The sequence below is a fragment of the Aquarana catesbeiana genome, linkage group LG01, assembly GCF_042186555.1.
Source record: "Aquarana catesbeiana isolate 2022-GZ linkage group LG01, ASM4218655v1, whole genome shotgun sequence".
In the NCBI taxonomy this organism is placed as follows: Eukaryota; Metazoa; Chordata; class Amphibia; order Anura; family Ranidae; genus Aquarana; species Aquarana catesbeiana.
The window spans coordinates 29,239,008-29,252,189 of record NC_133324.1 but is presented as its reverse complement, the minus strand read 5'-3'; positions in this window follow the sequence as shown (position 1 = coordinate 29,252,189).

Sequence of the window (13,182 nt, the reverse complement as noted above, 5' to 3'; positions counted from 1 at the left end):
TGTTGTTTTTCAGGTGTTGAGCTTGGCCTCTTAGTTCCAGTGAAAGGAACTCTTAAGGCATCAGCATACCAAGACATTTTGGACAATTTCATGCTCCCAACTTTGTGGGAACAGTTTGGGGATAGCCCCTTCATGTTCCAACATGACTGCACAAAGCAAGATCCATAAAGAAATGGATGAGTGAGTTTGGGGTGGAGAAACTTGACGGCAGCACAGAGTCCTGACCTCAACCCAACAGAACACCTTTTGGCTGAATTAGAACAGAGACTGCGAACCAGGCCTTCTCATCCAACATCAGTGCCTGGCCTCACAAATGCACTTCTGGAAGAAGGTTCAAACATTCCCATAGACACACTAAACCTTATGGATAGCCTTCCCAGAAGCTGTTCTAGCTGCAAAGGGTAGGCCAAATCAATTTTTAACCCTACGAACTAAGACTGGGCTGCCATTAAAGTTCATGTGTGTGTAAAGGCAGGTGTCCCAATATTTTTGACTAGATAGTGTATCTGGCAAGATTTACAATGGTGGTGGAACCCTCCTACGCATAAATACTACATTTAGGCATAGTATTAGGACCTGGGAGATGAGACAACTTCTCAACATGAAGCAGCACGTTTGGGATTTGAACCCAGACACTCAGGGATGCTAAGCAGAAGGTCTAACCTCTAAGCAACGGAGCTGCCATATGTGAGAGACTCCTACACATAAATACACATAAATACTGCATTTCTTTGGACCTACAGGTGATGGAATTACATTGCTCAAGAGTTATTCTTCTTGATTTATTCTGTGATATTTGGTGGCTTTTTGTGGGTGAGAGTAGAATAGTGATATTACCCTCAAATTTTTGGGAATTACATTTTGATTTCTGATGTTGATACACGTATCACTTTTTTCTGGGATAAAATTATGAACATTTGGAAATAATAAAAAGCACAAAAAATTGTGACTCATTTTAAATTTGCATCAGCAATGGTATTGTTTGTGGTTTGCAAACACACCTGTGTGAGTTTGGGGTAAAGATTGTTGTGAGATGGAGAGTAACAAATGAAAGTGACAGAGAAAAATATATTTTACCAAAACATCAAAACATTCCACATTCTAGTATTCTTAAAAACAAAATATTTAAAGTAGAAGCAACAATGTTGCAAAGGAAAATGTATTTCAGAGAAAGATACATTTCATCTCAACATTTAAAGGATTTACTGTATTTGTGAAAGTTACAATTGTACCATTTGAATCAATGACTAAAACTTGCATTGGACTATAAAAGCAACGATTCAGGTTAGGTTATTTCCACAAAGTGGTAGGGTTTGGATGTTGGGTATAATAGAGGATAAGAGGTATCCAGAGACATCTGTTGTAGGATAGGAATGGGGTAAGAAGAGAGAAGGGGCAGTAAGAGGGGGCGAGTCAGGTAGAGGGTCAAGTTGGCCGAACAAGTTACTATTCTAGGGGTTTTGGCATACTGGGTGTAATCGTGACATGTAGAAAAGAAAGGGGTGGGAGTTAGGAGGCGTGACAAGGAGAGGGGGGATATATACCTTTTCTCTTCCTCCGACTTAGCACCGTATGCTAACATTCTTCATTGAGATAGTATTTGGAAGTATTCACTAGTTGTTTACTAGTGGTGCCAACAAGACCAGGTTTTCTGAAACTCGTATTGCATTACTTTGGCTTGGTGTATGAGATCCTCCATCTCTGCTACTTTGTTTATTCGTCTGATCCAATCTGCCATTGTAGGTGGGTTGGCTGATTTCCATTGGTTTGGTATACACATCTTAGCTGCATTTAGAAGATGTAGAGTTAAAGAGCGATGGTATTTTTTCTTAGGGATGGAGGAGTGATGTAAAAGCATTTGGGCCAGGGAAAAGCAATCGGGTATGTGGTAATTTAAGTAGTAAGATGATGTACTTCTTTCCAGAAGGGTTGGATCAAAGAGCAGGACCACCATATATGTAAAAGTGACCCCTCCTCATCAGAGCATCTCCAAAATTTGGGGGAGATAGTAGGGGAAATGTTGTGTAATCTAAGCAGGGTTTTGTACCATCTTGAGAACACCTTGAAGCTATTTTCATATAAGTGGCACTTCTGCTCTTGCACTTCAGCGATTTGCACAAAGCTAACTATAAAAGACTGCAGGTGACCCCATTTCCAAATTTTATCATCTTCCTCTCTGAAACATGCACTCTTTACCTCTCCTCCTTTTCACAATTACTGCCTCTCTCCTCAAACCCTCTTTTCTTCATCCCTCTGCTCCACCCCACAATCTGTACATATAACCCTCACTTCTCCCCTCCCCCTATTACTGCACTCATCACCTCTTTCTAACTCTAAGCCCACTTGCTAACATACCCCCCAGGATACTGAAGCATGTCCCCTCATACAAATCATATTCTCATATTACCTCCCTCACTCTTCTGCTTCTCCTAACCACTGGAGATATTTCCCCAAACCCTGGGCCCCCCTTATTTAACTGTGCCCAACACACCCATCACCATCACCCTACACCCTCTGGCAGTAGTCGCAATCTACACAATTTAGTCTCCATTCCTCTTCTTACCAACACCAGCATCCCTCTCTCTTGCGCCCTCTGGAACGCTCGCTCTGTCTGCAACAAACTCACTGCTGTTCATGACCTCTTTGTCACTAATTTCTTTAATCTACTTGCTTTCACCGAAACCTGGCTCCACGAATATGACACCCCTTCTCCTGCTTCCCTCTCCCAGGGTGGCCTTCACTGGACTCACTCCCCTAGGCCTAATGGGCGCAAGGGAGGTGGAGTGGGATTCCTCCTATCCCCCCAGAGCACCTTCCAGGTTATTCACCCTCCTCCCTCTTTTTCCCTCTCATCATTCGAAGCCCACTGTATACGTCTATTCTCTCCTACTTCCCTAAGGATTGCTGTGATCTACCAGCCCCCTGGACCATTATCGACTACCCTACTTTCTCTCTTCGGATATTCCCACAATCCTCCTCGGTGATTTCAACATCCCTGCTAATACAAACACTCCTGCTACTTCTAAACTTCTTATTCTAACCTCTTCATTTGACCTGAAGCAATGGGTACAGGCTTCTACTCACTCTGATAGCAACACCCTTGACCTTGTATTCTCTTACCTATGCACTCCTTGCAACTTCTCAAACAATCCTTTTCCTCTCTCCGACCACCACCTTATTAGTTTCTCTCTCCCCCTGTCTTCCACCACCTTTCCCTCCAATCGCCTAACCATCACCTGTAGAAACTTTCACAACTTCAACTCCTCTCTCCTCTATTCTGCTACTGACCACCTCTATGACAAAATCTCTCCCATGTCCTGCCCCAATCAAGCCATGTCCATCTACAATAAATCTCTGTCCTCCACCCTGGACAAACTCACTCCCCTCACTACACGCAGAATCAGGCCTCGACCCCTACAACCCTGGCAAACAGATGACACTAAAGTTCTCTAAAAAAACGTAGTCACGCTCTTGAGCATCTGTGGCACAAGACTAAGTCTCTCAAAGACTTCAACCAATACAAATCTGCCCTCCAAAAATACCATTCTTTCCTCCACACTGCCAAGCAAACCTATTTTACAACTCTTATTAACACCTTCTCATCCAATCCCTGTAAACTCTTCTCTACCTTCAGCTCTCTACTGTATCCTCCACCGCCTCCCCCCACTGACTTACTCACTGCACAGGAAATCGCTAATCACTTCAAAAATAAGATTGATACAATCTGTGATGAAATCTCCACTCTACAGGTATCTCCCCCAGCTAAGACCCCATGTCAACAGGTACAACTGATACTCCCCCATTCAAATCTGCTACTCCAGACGAAGTTGCTAAACTCCTTTCCCACCTAACCACCTGTCCCCTGGACCCTATTCCCTCTCAAATGCTACGGTCACCCTCTGACCCCATCCTACACTCTCTAACCCACATCTTCAATCTCTCCCTCACCTCTGGCGTCTTCCCCAATGCTCTAAAACATGCACTGGTCACTCCCATACTCAAAAAGCTGTCCTTGGACCCTACCAATCTTAACAACCTACGTCCTAAGTCCTTGCTCCCCTTTTCCTCTAAACTCCTTGAACACCTGGTTTACAACCAACTGAGTGACCACCTCATTAAAAACAACCTTCTTGATCCCCTTCAATCTGGATTTCACCCTCAACACTCCACAGAAACTGCTCTGTTAAAACTCACAAATGGCCTACTAACTGCAAAAACCAATGGACACTATTCTGTACTCCTACTTCTGGATCTTTCAGCTGCCTTTGACACAGTTGACCACCCTCTCCTCCTCAAAAAACTTTACTCCCTCGGTCTCCGTGACTGTGCTCTTCAGTGGCTCTCATCCTACCTATCCCAACGCACCTTCAGTGTCACTTACAATTCTACTTCCTCCACTCCTCTTCCCTTCTCTGTCGGGGTCCCCCAAGGTTATCTTTTTGGACCTCTTTTATTTTCAATCTACACCTCTTCCCTGGGTCAGCTGATAGCCTCTCACGGCTTTCAATATCATTTCTATGCTGATGACACACAAATCTATCTCTCCACCCCTCAACTCACTCCATCAGTCTCCTCATGCATCACTAACTTACTAACCAACATATCTGTATGGATGTCATACCACTTCCTCAAACTCAACTTGTCCAAAACCGAGCTTATAATATTTCCTCCCCCACGTGCCTCTTCCCCTGACTTCTCTGTCAAGAGCAATGGCAAAACCATCTACCCGTCCCCACATGTCAGGGTGCTAGGTTTTATCCTGGATTCTGAACTCTCCTTTCAGCCCCATATCCAATCACTTTCCAAAGCTTGCCGCCTCAACCTCCGCAACATCTCTAACCTACGTCCCTTTCTAACCAGTGAAACCACAAAGCTCCTGATTCACTCCCTGGTTATCTCTCGCCTTGACTACTGCAACTCCCTTCTCATTGGCTTACCTTTAAATAGACTATCCCCCCTTCAGTCCATCATGAATGCGGCTGCTATCCCTCTCTGCCAATCCCTCCATTGGCTACCACTCGCCCAACGAATTAAATTCAAAATACTAACAATAAGTTACAAAGCCATCCACAACTCTGCCCCCAGCTACATCACTAACCTAGTCTCAAAATACCAACCTGATCTCCTGCTCTCTAGCTCCCTCATCACCTCCTCCCATATCCGCCTCCAGGACTTCTCCTGAGCCTTGCCCATCCTCTGGAATTCCCTACCCCAATCTGTCAGATTGTCTCCAAATTTATCCACTTTTAGACGATCCCTGAAAACTTTCCTTTTCAGAGAAGCCTATCCTGCCTCCATCTAACAACTGCACTATTTTTTCCATTAGCTCATCCCCCACAGCTATTACCCTTTTGTATAACCTGACCCTCCCTTCTAGATTGTAAGCTCTAACGAGCAGGGCCCTCTGATTCCTCCTGTATTGAATTGTACTGTACTTGTACTGTCTGCCCTAATGTTGTAAAGTGCTGCGTAAACTGTCGGCGCTATATAAATCCTGTATAATAATAATAATTCTCATGTGCAGATACGTTAATTGTCCATTTGTGTATATGAAAGTATATGTTTTCCTATTCTTCTTCTGAGAGGTCTAATGAGAGTTCCCTTTCCCAACAATGACTAGCTATGTTGGATTTGGAACTGTGATCAGAGAACAGGATAGAGTACATATCTGAAATTAGGTGTATTTGCGGGTCTTTTCTTTCACAAATTGCTTCCAATGATTTGTGTTGGCTGGAGTAGTCAGGGTGCGAGTGGGGGTCATTTAGAAAACAGGATATACAGTCAGGTCCATAAATGTTGGGACATCAACACAATTCTAATCTTTTTGGCTCTATACACCACCACAATGGATTTCAAATGAAACTAACAAGATGTGCTTTAACTGCAGACTTTCAGCTTTAATTTGAGGGTATTTACATCCAAATCAGGTGAATGGTGTAGGAATTACAATAGTTTGTATATGTGTCTCCCACTTTTTAAGGGACCAAAAGTAATGGGACAATTGGCTGCTCAGCTGTTCCATGGCCAGGTGTGTGTTATTCCCTCATTATCCCATTTACAAGGAGCAGATAAAAGGTCCAGAGTTCATTTCAAGTGTGCTATTTGCATTTGGAATCTGTTGCTGACACCTCTCAATATGAGATCCAAAGAGCTGTCACTGTCAGTGAAGCAAGCCATCATTAGGCTGAAAAAAACAAAACAAACCCATCAGAGAGATAGCAAAAATATTAGGTGTGGCCAAATGAACTGTTTGGAACATCCTTAAAAAGAAAGAATGCACCAGTGAGCTCAGCAACACCAAAAGACCCAGAAGACCATGGAAAACAACTGTGGTGGATGACTGAGGAATTCTTTCCCTGGTGAAGAAAACACCCTTCACAACAGTTGGCCAGATCAAGAACACTCTCAAGGAGGTAGGTGTATGTGTGTCAAAGTCAACAACCAAGAGAAGACTTCACCAGAGTGAATACAGAGGGTTCACCACAAGATGTAAACCATTGGTGAGGCTCAAAAACAGGAAGGCCAGATTAGAGTTTGCGAAACATCTTCTAAAAAAGCCTTCACAGTTCTGGAACAACATCCTGTGGACAGATGAGACCAAGATCAACTTGTACCAGCGTTATGGGAAGAGAAAAGCATGGAGAAGGAAAGGAACTGCTCATGATCCATAGCACACCACCTCATCAGTGAAGCATGGTGGTGGTAGTGTCATGGTGTGGGCATGTATGGCTGCCAATGGAACTGGTTCTCTTGTATTTATTGATGATGTGACTAATGACACAAGCAGCAGGATGAATTCTGAAGTGTTTCAGGCAATATTATCTCCTCATATTCAGCAAAATGCTTCAGAACTCATTAGCCGGCGCTTCACAGTGCAGATGGAGAATGACCGAAGCATACTGCAAAAGCAACCAAAGAGTTTTTTAAGGGAAAGAAGTGGAATGTTATGCAATGGCCAAGTCAATCACCTGATCTGAATCCGATTGAGTATGCATTTCACTTGCTGAAGACAAAACTGAAGGGAAAATGCCCCAAGAACAAGCAGGAACTGAAGACAGTTCCAGTAGAGGCCTGGCAGAGCATCACCAGGGATAAAACCATGCCTCTGGTGATGTCTATGCGTTCCAGATTTAAGGCTGTAATTGACTGCAAAGGATTTGCAACCCAGTATTATAAAGTGAAAGTTTGATGGATGATTGTTAATCTGTCCCTGTGTGGGGCCAAATATCTGAAAGGAAAGGTGTCAGTTAGGCCTGTCGAGAAGTATGGATTTTGTCGGATGGGAGTTAATGGACCAGGCGAGGATGAAATTTTAGATTTATGGCATGCTTTTCTGAAGATTTGTAACGTGTTGTCAAATAAGGGGTGATGTTTGCACTCTAGTGGTATGTGAGTTGAAGTGATCCATGGGAGTTGGCGTAACGGTAAAGGGGAGAACGCATTATCAAGATGTACCCAGGCTTTGGTCTTATGCCGCGTACATACGATCAGACTTTCCGCCAACAAAACCGTGGATTTTTGTTTGAAGGTTGTTGGCTCAAACTTGTCTTGCATACACATGGTCACACAAATGTTGGCCAACAATTACTAACGTGGGAACGCTGTGACGTACAAGACGTATGACGAGCCGAGAAAATGGAAGTTCAATAGCCAGTGCGGCTTCTTCTACTTGATTCCGAGCATGCGTAAACTTTTATGCAACGGACTTGTGTACACACGTTCAGACTTTCCGACAACAACGTTTTGTTAGAGGAAAATTTGAGAACCTGCTCTCAAACATTTGTTGGCAGAAAGTCCGACAGCAAATGTTCGATGGACAACAAGCTCACATCCAACATTTCCCGTTGGAAAGTCCGGTCGTGTGTACGTGGCATTAGAGTGTATGTTCCAGTCTAATAGTCACGTTAATTGACAGGCCCAGTGATATTTAGCGAGGTCCAGAAGAACTATGACCCCTTTCAGCTTGGGTAGTGTCAATCTCTCAAAACTCAGTCTGGAGTGTGATCCACCCCAAATAAATTCCATGCGAGCTCTTTGGTAGGATGTGAAGAAGGTCTGGGTTTTTTTTTATAGGAATAGCTCGCATAACATACAATATCCTTGGAATAATATTTATTTTGATTATCGATGCCTTGCCGAACCACGAAAAGAGACCCGTGGACCAGGATTTCAGGTCACATTGAATGTTTCGAAGGATCGGAAGGTAGTTTTTGGTGTATAGGTCATCTATTTTGGAGGGCAGTTGAATCCTGAGGTATGTACAGTAATTGAGTTGTGGCTCCAGCTGAATGGGAAGTTTGTTTTGCATTGCGTGATCGTGTCCTGCTGTAGAGAGATATTTAGTCCTTGTGATTTTGAGAATTTTATTTGTAAGTTGGTCAGGGTTTTGAGCGTGTTGAAGTCTTTGAGTAAATTGTGTATCGTAAGGTGTGGTTCCGTTATAAAGAGGAGAATGTCATCTGCGAAAGCAGCTATTTCTTCAATGGCTACTATTTTACATTCTGTAGAGTCGCTGAGAGAGTATACTGTTGTGACCGCTATTTTAGATTGGAGGGCTTGAGCCAGGAGTTTTCCAGACTTATTTCCATATTCATAGAATATTTTTTGAGTTAAAATGTAGTTTATTTTAGTGTTTTTAGCTAGTTCCTCCAGGAGGTCTATCCTGGTCTGCATGAGTTCTGGAAGGGAGCGTGCAGGTAGGGTGAATTTATGTGTCTTTTCTAAAGTGTGGATCCGGGCTGTCAGCTTTTTTTATGTGTGCTTGTCTTTCTCGTCTTTGTTCGTGGAGATTGCAATTAGTTCTCCTCATATAATGCATTTATGTGCTTCCCAGCTCACCATTGGTGATACGTCCGGAGAGTTATTCTCTCGGAAATATTGAAGGATAAGTCTGTTCACTTCGGGCACTATTGTGTGGTCTGTGAGTAGGGATGGGTCAAGGTGCCACGTTGAGAGTTGAGTTGGTGTATCTGCAAATTCTATGGATATGGATACAGGGTGGTGGTCTGATAAGTACATGGGGTCTATGGTAGCTTTAGTTAGCATCGGAAGATCTCTTTGCGAGATGAATAGTTAATCAAGTCTGGAGTAGCGGTTATGAGGCACTGAGTAGCATGTGTAGCATTGGGGTATGACGTACGCCAGGAGTCGTGTTATGTGAGGTCTTGAAGTTCTGTTTTGATTGCTCGTAACTCTTTGTATGGCTTTGTAGATAAACCTGTGAAAGTGTCCAGAAGTGGGTTAAGGTGGACTTAAAAGTCTCCGCCTAAAATTAAAATTCCTTCTTGGAAGGCTGAGAGTATTTGTATCGCTGATCTAAAGAAGGGGACTTATTTTGCGTTTGATGCGTATATATTTGCTACTGTCATAGGTTTTCCATGAATTGTACCCTTCACAAAAATTTAGCGGCCTTCCTTGTCTAAGTAGGTGTCCAATATTTGAAATGAGCAATGTTTAGCGAAGAGTATGGAGACCCCTTTGGATTTTGAATCTTAATTGGACGCATGTAGGGAGGTTGGGTATTGGGCATTTGAGAGTTTCAGGATAACGTCTGACTTAAAGTGTGTTTCCTGTAGAAAGATAATAGGAAGATAGGTTAATGTAGTTAGAGGGAGTGGAAGGGGCTCACAGAAAAGGAAGGCCAGTCCTGTATTTGTGCATCAAAACAAATTTTGCCAAGTTGGGTGAAGTTGTGGAGGTGGCAAACACAGAGGTGGCAGCCCTGGATGTCACTGCTACCCCTAACAGCCAGGAGAGCAGCCCATCTAGTAGAGATGATGAGGGGAGTGCAGGTAGGCCTAGACAGTTGGTGATAATAGGGGATTCTACAATCAGAAGGACTGATAGAATAATTTGTCGCCAGGATCACCTCAACCAAATGTTTTGCTGTCTCCCTGGTGCTAGGGTTCGGCATGTGGTGGACTGGGTTGATAAATTATTGGGAGGGGTTGGGCATTAGACATGTGTACACTGAAATATTTTGTTTCGGAATTTCGTTTTTGTCTGAAAAATAAATTTATTTAGTTACTCACGAAATTTGTTTTTATTTATTTAAAAAAATATAAAAAACATAAAAAAATGTTGTCATAAATTTAAGCCAAAATGTATTCTGCTACATGTCTTTGGTAAAAAAAATCCCATTAAGTGTTTAATAATTGGTTTGTGTGATCACGGACATATGTACGCAGATGATCATGTACAGATGTGTGCAGATGATCACGGACATATGTGTGTAGATGATCACTGGGACATAAGATTTTAGTGTTACATATGTGGGGGACAGGTGTTTTTACTGTGTGGGGACATGTGTGTGGACATGTGTGTGGACAGTGTTTTGGGGGCACTATTTTGGGGACATTGTGATTCTACACTGTGTAGGGACACTGGGCTAGTGATCAGTGTGTAAAAAGCTGTAAAAAACAGCTCATACTCACTGATCACCGGCTGGCTGCAGCGATCCCCTCTCCTCACTGACAACTTCCGTGTGAGGAGAGGAGAGCTGATTGCCTAGCAACCGGCTCTCTGTTTACATCATATGACAGCTGCGATTGGACACAGTCGTCATATGATCAGGAGGGCCAATCACAGAGCCCTCCTGCTGATCGGAGATGCGCCATGTCCAGGTGACATGAGCGCATCGGGATCGCGCCGCTGTGAGGGCACGCGTGCGTGCGACCCCCCTCCTTCTGAGGGATGTTCCTGAACGTCCACTCAGAAGGAGGAAGCTCCCACCCGGCCGTACATGTACAGTGGCCGGGTGGGAGGTGGTTAACGATGGTAATAGTACCACTGGATTGGCATAGGGCCAATGTGGTGCCTATATTTAAAAAAGGAAAAAAGGAAACAAAGTCTTTACCAAGTAACTATAGACCTGTTAGTTTAAATTCTATAGTCGGGAAGATACTGAAAAGTTTAATAAAAGACCACATAGACAATTTCTTGCGGGGAAAAAATATTTTAAGCAACAGACCGCATGGGTTCATGAAAGACAGAAGTTGTGAAGCAAATCTGATTTCTTTTTATGAGGAGGTAAGTAAAACCTATACAGCTCGTGTGTGTGAGGTAAAGTCTACAGGCTTGGAAATATCAGTTTGTAAATAGATAGAAAACTGGCTAAAAGACAGAATTCAGAGAGTAGTGGTTAATGATTACTCTGAATGATCTAAGGTTATCAGTGGTGTACCCTAAGGTTCAGTGCTGGGACCCTTACTTTTTAATATCTTTATAAATGATATAGGGTCTGGGATTAAAAGTAACATTACTGTCTTTGCAGATGACACTAAGCTATGCAGTGGTATAATGTCCTTACAGGATGTCTCCAATTTACAAGCCGACCTCAATGCACTGTCTAATTGGGCAACTATGTTGCAGATGAGGTTTAATGTTGATAAATGTAAAGTTATGCACTTGGGGGCTAACACACATACTAGGGGGGTACAACTGGGGGAATCAATGGTGGAGAAGGATCTGGGGGTTTTGGTAGATCATAAGCTCAATAATAGCATGCAATGCCAAGCTGCGGTTTCCAAAGCGAGCAAAGTCCTTTTTTGTATTAAGAGAGGTATGGACTCCAGAGAGAGAGATATAATTTTGCCCTTGTACAAATCATTAGTAAGACCTCTTCTGAAAAATGCAGTTCAGTTTTGGGCACCAGTTCTCAAAAAGGATATCGGGGAACTGGAGAAAGTGCAGAGAAGGGCAACCAAACTGATAAGAGGCATGGAGGAGCTCAGCTATGAGGAAAGATGAGAGGAACTGAATTTATTCACTCTTGAGAAGAGGAGATTAAGGGTGGATATGATCACCATGTATAAATATATAAGGGGCCCATATAGTGAACTTGGTGTTGAGTTATTCACTTTACGATCAACACTGAGGACCCCATGGGGTGCTCTAAAAAGTTTAATTGTTTTTAGTTGTTTTATTAAATATTAGATTTTTTTTACTTAGATTTATTGATATCGCAATGAGGCTAATACATCCTATATGTAATAAAATAATGCAGGTGAAGTGTTTTCTTCAAGGAGATGAGATCAGAGAAATGCTTGCAAATTAATGTTAAACCCAAAGCTGTGTTATAGAAACTCCTAGCTGGGGGTCTGTGTTATAGAATTCACCAACTTCTGAAAAATCTCATTAATATCTTACTCTCTCATTCATACATGCTGACTGGCTCCTATGTTGGATGTTACTTTGGTGCCTACTTAGTAAGCAGTTTGTGGATTGCACCTTTCCAGAATTTAGACAATTTATTGATTTATTCTGATTATGTATGTGTCCTAATATAGATCTGAAAAACGCATTGGTGTTCTGGAGAAGACATACATTTCTTACTAAATGGCTTTTGGATAATTTGTTATTCAGGGTGCAGGGCCCTGCTAGTTTTTAGAGGTTTAGATTTATTTATTGTGTAATAAATGTAGAATAATAAAAGTGATATGATTGTATTTAATAATGCAGAGTTGTGATTTATAGTTTTCTTTGCGGTCAGCCTTGGTTTTAAAATCCATTTAAAGTCATTTCTCTGATCTCATTTAGTGTCCTGGGATTAGAATCCAAGGTTGACATATAATAATATGATATATTGTTTATGTACAGAAGCCCTTGAGTGAATAGGAGATACTGTATGAGAGTGAATAAGAGTGGTTACAAATTCATTGCATTTACGGAGACATTTGTGTCTTTTCGACACTTATGCTCCATACACGCGATAGGATTTTCAGACAGAAAATGTTCTATAGGAGCTTGTTGTTGGAAATTCCGACCATGTGTAGGCTCCATCGGACATTTTCCATCGGAATTTCCATCACACAAAATTTGAGAGCTGGTTCTCAAATTTTCCAACAACAAAATTTGTTGTCGGAAATTCCGATCGTGTGTACACAATTACGACGCACAAAGTTCCACGCATGCTCGGAATCAAACAGAAGAGCCGCACTGGCTATTGAACTTCATTTTTCATGGCTCGCCATACGTGTAATACGTCACCGCGTTCTTGACGTTCGGAATTTCCAACAAGATTTGTGTCACTGTGTGTATGCAAGACAAGTTTGAGCCAACATCCGTCGGAAAAAAACGTGGATTTTGTTGTTGGAAAATCCTATCGTGTGTACAGGGCATTATTGTTACTTTTGCACTCTGTTGAAACAAAGCACAATCATGCTCAAATATCTTTTTCCCTGG